This window comes from Atta colombica, unplaced genomic scaffold, assembly GCF_001594045.1.
Source record: "Atta colombica isolate Treedump-2 unplaced genomic scaffold, Acol1.0 scaffold52, whole genome shotgun sequence".
NCBI lineage: Eukaryota > Metazoa > Arthropoda > Insecta > Hymenoptera > Formicidae > Atta > Atta colombica.
This window is the reverse complement of record NW_017259542.1, coordinates 216,830-223,737: the sequence shown is the minus strand read 5'-3', so window position 1 is coordinate 223,737 and position 6,908 is coordinate 216,830.

Genomic DNA, 6,908 nt, shown 5'->3' with positions numbered 1-6,908 from the left:
CATCAAAAAAACTGATCATCTTTTGAGACTATCCACGAATCGATCCAATTTTTTACTTCTTCATAAGACCGGAAGTGTTGATCAGCCAGACCGTGTGCCATTGATCGAAACAAGTGATAGTCAGAGGAAGCAACGTCTGGAGAATACGGCGGGGTGGGGAGGACTTCCCATTTCAACGTTTCCAAGTATGTCTTGACCCTTTCGCAACATGGGGTCGAGCATTGTCATGCTGCAAAATCACTTTATAGTGTCTCTCGTTGTATTGCGGCCGTTTGTCTTTCAATGCTCGGCTCAAACGCATCAATTGCCGATCGCCTGTGATTGTTTCAGTCGGTTTTAATAGTTCATAATACACTACGCCGAGCTGGTCCCACCAAATACAGAGCATGACCTTGGAGCCGTGAATATTCATATTCATGGTTTGGCCATCGACGTGGAAGCATAGTCGGGAACTCCCCATGATTTTCTGCGCTTGGGATTATCGTAATGAACTCATTTTTCGTCCCCAGTCACAATGCGATGCAGAAATCCCTTCCATCTTTGCCTTTCAAGCAGCTGTTCACAAGCAAACAAACGCCGTTCAACATCTCTCGGCTTCAATTCGTACACCACTCCTTGCTTCTGAATCATTCCCATGGCTTTGAGGCGTTTTGAAATGGCTTGTTGAGTCACTCCCAATGATCGTGCCAATTCTTCTTGATTTTGACACGAGTCTTGCTCAAGTAATGCCTCCAATTCTGCATCTTCGAAAACCTTCTCTCTTCCACCGCTATGCCGGTTTTCAACGTCAAAATCACCGTTCTTGAAGCGTTGAAACCACTCACGACACGTTCTTTCATTAATAGCGGCCTCACCATAAGTATTTGAGAGCATTCGATGAGCCTCAGCCGTAGATTTCTTCATATTGAAGCAAAAAATTAAAATCTCCCGCAAATGACGAGAATTTGACTCGTAAACTGACATTTTCAATCGAGAATAACTTTATGATGCAGACACAAATCGACTAATGTTTCTATGAGATTATGTTGACAGATGCCCAAGTTTATTGTACGACGTCTATGATCTATTTATTTCGACCATCACTTACCACTAAAGCCATCTATAGGAAAACGACGGAAGCAAAGTTGTACACCTAATATATATATATATATATATACTTTAGAATTCAACGTATCATATAATCACAACTTCGCCGCTCGTATACATCGGTGAGTAACATTATTTTTTTATTTTATCAAGATAGATTTGCGAGGAAATTATATTTAAGATAGATACATATACAGTGAGAGTAAAAAATATTCGTATAAAGAAATTTGTTATAAAAAAGTAACTTACTTAGTAGAAAATAAACATTAATTAGCAATTTTATACAATGAATACATTCTGTTCTAACATAAATAAACGAGCTTCACATGTATTGCTGATTTTAGATTTTTAAATTTCTAAATTTCTCATCTGTATATTTTTTGAGCATTCAAATAATGTAATTTTTAATTTTCGCTTATTTTTCAGATGATATATTTTGTATAATTAATACACATCATTTTGATATATATAATTTTAAGGAACATACAGTCTATTTTACTCTTTATAAATAAATTGTTAATTATCCAATAAGAAATGATCGTTAATTAAACGTCGAATCGATGTTAAATTGATGTTGAAATCATTGAATTTATATCGATTCAATATCAATTCGATGATTCATTTCTCGCTGGATAATATTTATTGTATTTTTTAAAAATAAAGTTTTTTTAGAGAAAAAAGTATTCGTACAGAGAAAAAATATTTTCTCTTTATGAATACTTTTTGCACTCACTGTATATGTGTACATATGTAGTATGTCAGACATATGTTCGCATATATGGTTAAAAGCGTAAAAATACAGTCAGATGTAACATCTCATAGCGAATGTAATATTGCAAAGTAAAGAATATGAAATGTTATTTGAGTATCTTATCTAATATGCTGTCTGATGCGGAATTTATATGACAACTATAAATAATACGGATCGTAATTTACTCACAGAAGAAAGGAACATTGTGACAAAGTATTATCGATTGCATCATTCTACCAGGATATGTAACTTCACACACATATATTTCTCAATCAAGGAATCGATTATGCATATATCTATCAATTAGTTTACTGCGCTTTGTGATTTCCATTCTGATGATAGCGTATAAAAGTATCTTTTTTTTATCATGAATAAATCGTCTCATGTCCATAGAAAACATATCGTCAACAATAGGCTTGATAATATACGTCCTATCGGATTATAAAATAAAATCGAGAAATGATTTTGCTTGTGGCATGCAACATATCATTAAAAGAATTGTGAATAGAACACAAGTTCGAATTTTGGAGATAATTACATAACGTTTTCCAGCTTCTTCAATTATTATTAAGCTGTAAAAATTGTAACAGACAATTTATGTATTAAAATGTCTGTTATATTTTTGTAAATTATATTAGAAAAATGAGTGATAACTGCAAATTTCTCCATAAGCAATTCTTTTTAAAATAATTTTTTAAAAGCTTCGTGATATCTTTTGTGTTTCAAGATGCTGACTAATCGATAATCAAATACCTTCGATATAATTTCGTTCGAGAACAAAAAGGAAGAAATTCTTACGGAGATATGGCAAATGTTGGATAAAGTTCGCGATGCGGATAACTTCCAAACTGGAAAGTTTGCGCGAGCTGTCGCGAACGCTTTCAAGTGTACTCTGTGGCTTTCGATCGACGACAGGAAATATTAGTATCGCAAGCTCGTATCGAATTTTCGCGTGATAACTCCTTGTATTCGAATATTACAGTTGACGTTGCTGCGCGAATCGAGATAAAAGTTTGCTATTGAATATACCACGGGAATAAGATGACGAAGACGAAGGGGACTTTGACGTCTATTAAATTACACGTATTTTGCTATGTTATTTATATTTCATATAATTGATATAGCACAAAATTAGTATAATTATACATGATAATACTGATAACTCCAGAGTTTATTCAGAATTCGTATAAATTACTCTTGATAATTTTAAGAAAATGTTTTGAAATATTAAGATACATAAGAGAAATATTGTGAAAATTATGTTACATATTTAAAAATTTGGAGAAAAAAAATTAAAAAATGCTGAATATAAGCTGTACAAATATATTACAAGTCATTTAAAGATCATTTCCTTTTTTAAGAAGAAAATATTGAGCAATATATTTAGATAAAAGATAACAAATCTCTAATAATACCTTCCTTATTACGTATTTGAAATTTGAAAAAATATATATTAGGAAAATGTAAGTTTTATTACATAAATAACTGAAATATTATGACAAAATTTTATTTTTTTTTATTCTGGAAACAAATAAGTTTATTGCAAATATTCCAACAAACGAATCAATTTTAAAATAAATAATTTATACGATTCTGAACGATGCAGTGACGAGCAGTCGTAAAATGAAGAATCTTTTTGATGCTCTTTCGGTTAATAATTAATTACGATTTTTGCTTGATTCGTGTAGAAGCGAAATTAATGCGAAAGCAGCGGCGTAACAAGTTAGTCGACGAAACCGAACGCGTAAGTTAAAGCACTCTTGAATTCATAAAAATCCAACTTGTGCGCGCGCGCGCACACACACACACACACATACACACACGCACGCACGCACGCACGCGCGCGCGCGCGCGCACACACACACACACACACACACAAGTTATACTTTTTCTTTCTTTTCTATGGTTGTTGAACGTGTTGGACATTTTAAGATAAAAGCTTTTTGCGAAAGCTTCTTTTGCTTCGCAGTTCGAACTTTCTTCGTAAAATTACGACAGATGACATTTGTTCTTGTATTGTGTATTGGTTTCGACATTTCGGAATACATAGTAATCGAGTATATATATATGTTTTTATAAAATCGACACGTATTTTCTACGCGAATTTAATACTAAATGTGACTGGTTAAATATAAAGATCTCATGAAAATACTTGTTAATTTTATTAATCATTTAATTATTTTAGTATATTTCTTTTCATTTATTTTATTTTACTATTTAAATCGTAAAAATAATAATTTTATTATTATTAAAGTCATTATTATTAAAGTAACGCCTTTATTTCTCAAAAATACAATAAATAACGTGTTCAATATTAGAATAAAATTAGTCTTAGTACAAAATTAGCGCCAAAAGAATACATTTTTAAATTAAAGTAATTCGTACAGATCACATGCAAATATTAGAACTTAGTAAGAAATAGTATTCTGTTCTTAAATCGGTCTAATAATTATTGTTATACATTGAAACTTGTTAAACAACAAGATTTGAAATAATAATCATTTTAATAGATTCATGTACCAATTTCGAAGTTAATGTCTGAATAAATGATTGAATCGGTTTTAGGTATTGACATTAGAACACTCTTTCGCATTAAAATACTAAATCGCTTTGTACGCTTGTTCATCCGCTCGTCATTGGGAATTTTAATTCCGAGTGATTTTGCGAAAATCCGATTGCTAAATTAAATCGTGGCAATTAGCTGATTGCATAGAGTGCCGTCGAGTCATCGAGTACGCTCTGCGAATATCGAAAAAATATATATCGAATATCTACAGAATCTTGTTATCAGCTTTATAAGTGAATCTCTCTTGTTCATCCACTTCATATACAAGGATGATTAGTTTGAAATTAATAATACGTCTTCCACACAATCACAATTCATAATCAAATTTTTTTGTAAAAAATTGTATTATGTAGTATGTATGAAGTTGATTTGAGGTCTGATTAGGAAAAGATTTTCATGAACTAGCAAACTAGCAAAACTTCCAAATGATAAATTTAATTAATTACTCAATATTGAAAATAAAATATACAGTTCTTCTAAAAGTTAATTATTTATTGAAAATAAAATAAAATAATTTGGAAGATAAAATGAACCTTTTTGCGCGAGATTGTATAAATAATAAAATTTATTTCTTATCTAATTTTTTAATTGATACATATATAGAAAATATTTTTGTTTTCAATTTTTTATTAATAAAAGATAATGAATGTCACTCGTACGAAGAGCAAAATATAACGACATGACGAGACTTGATCGTGTTATATCATTCCGTCTTGCTAAACGAATGAGTGTGATACGAAATTTGCGTTTCAGCTGGGCAATATTCAAATTTCTCTTGACGAGGATTTTAATGAAATCCAAGAGAACCGTGCACATGATCCTTCCTCTCAGCTCGGTGGAATAATCGCCGGCTTAATGCGCGCTCACAACCGACTTTGCCTCCAAGTCTGAATGTTAGTTCTTCTCCGTGCTGCTCGCGAATTTTAATCGAGAATCGTAGCAGCTCGAACGCGTACCAGAAGTTACGAATAGAAGGGTATGGAAAGAAGAGGGCTTTAACTTCGCTCCGAAACTGGATTTCCTCAAGAAACTCGGACTCATTTTCTACAAGCGATTCGTCGAAAAGTCGCTGCGAGAGTTGCTTATTTTAAAAGCGTCGGCAGAACGGAACGTTTCAACGATTATGAGAAGAAATCTTACTCTTATTACAGACATTTGAAGAAAGCGCGCTTCGTCGTTGAGTTTTATATAATATCGTGTTTCCAAAGTGAAGATGGTATAAATTAAAACACTTTAGTATCTATCAAAATGAAAATTAAATACTTTACTTTGAAAAATATAATAAGATTATCATATTCAGATTATAGAATTGTAATTATATAAGCTAAACTTAGAATATTAATATATGAGGAGCGTTTAATTATTTAAATTATTTAAATTATAATTTAATAATTGTACAAGTGTGTAAAAAATAAACAGGAACTCAGCAATGTGTGTGTAAGTCATACTATTTTTTACTAGTGTCTCTGGTCTTTAATATAAAACCGGCACTCGTTTTGGCAACTTTTACATATTCCTTGCGAAAAAATCTTTTCACTGCATAGAAATACAAAAGTTGCCGGAACAATAGCGCTCGTGTACTGAAAGCCAGAGAGGCTGAAGAATAATATGACTCATGCTGCTGTGTTTCTTTTTGCATATATGAATAATAATTTAAACGTAAATATTTATCTTAATAAATATTATCTTATGTAAATAAATATGTTAACTTTTTGTAAACATTAATTATCGAAGCATAAATATTTTACGAAGATTGATATATTTTGATTTATATTTGATTACAATACGAATTTATTAAATAAATTGTGCATATAGTTACAATTATCGTAAATTGGACATTATATCATTTCGTTGTTACATTAAGACATAATATTTTTTTATTATTTATAAATATTTCAAAATTTCTTGTTTTATTAGTAAGAAAAACTTGAGATAAGGCAAAATATAAAAATAAAGGAAATATGTTTCTCCGTTGAGTAATGCAAAATTACCTTAACGTCATTATTCAATATTAACCTAGAACGTCGTGAAACTTTAATGAAAAGCGCATTACGCAGAGAGTCCCGCGTGGTAAGCCCGACAAGCTCGAACTCGAGCGTCTGTTTTCAACTACATAAATCGGCTTCGTTGAGAGGTGTGACGTCTGTGCATCGCGTGTCCTCCCTTTACTAAGTTAATTATACTTTCAAATTGCACTTTATGCCTATTTACAAGCACTTTGCCAAGTTTCGGATGTTCAATCCGCGGTGGTGCCATATATGTATACATATACATACAATATTGTGACAAAAAAACCTGCTAAGATAAATATATGGGTTGGCATCATCGCATTATACATATATAATATTCCAATTAGGTTTCTGCTAATGAAATTATTTAAAAAATATTTACAAAAAATATATATATTAAGTATGTAAAAAATATTTACATATATGTATACCTATACATATAAAATTCATGGATAAAATTCTGTAGATTTTTGTTGAATTTTGTTAAAAATTTAAA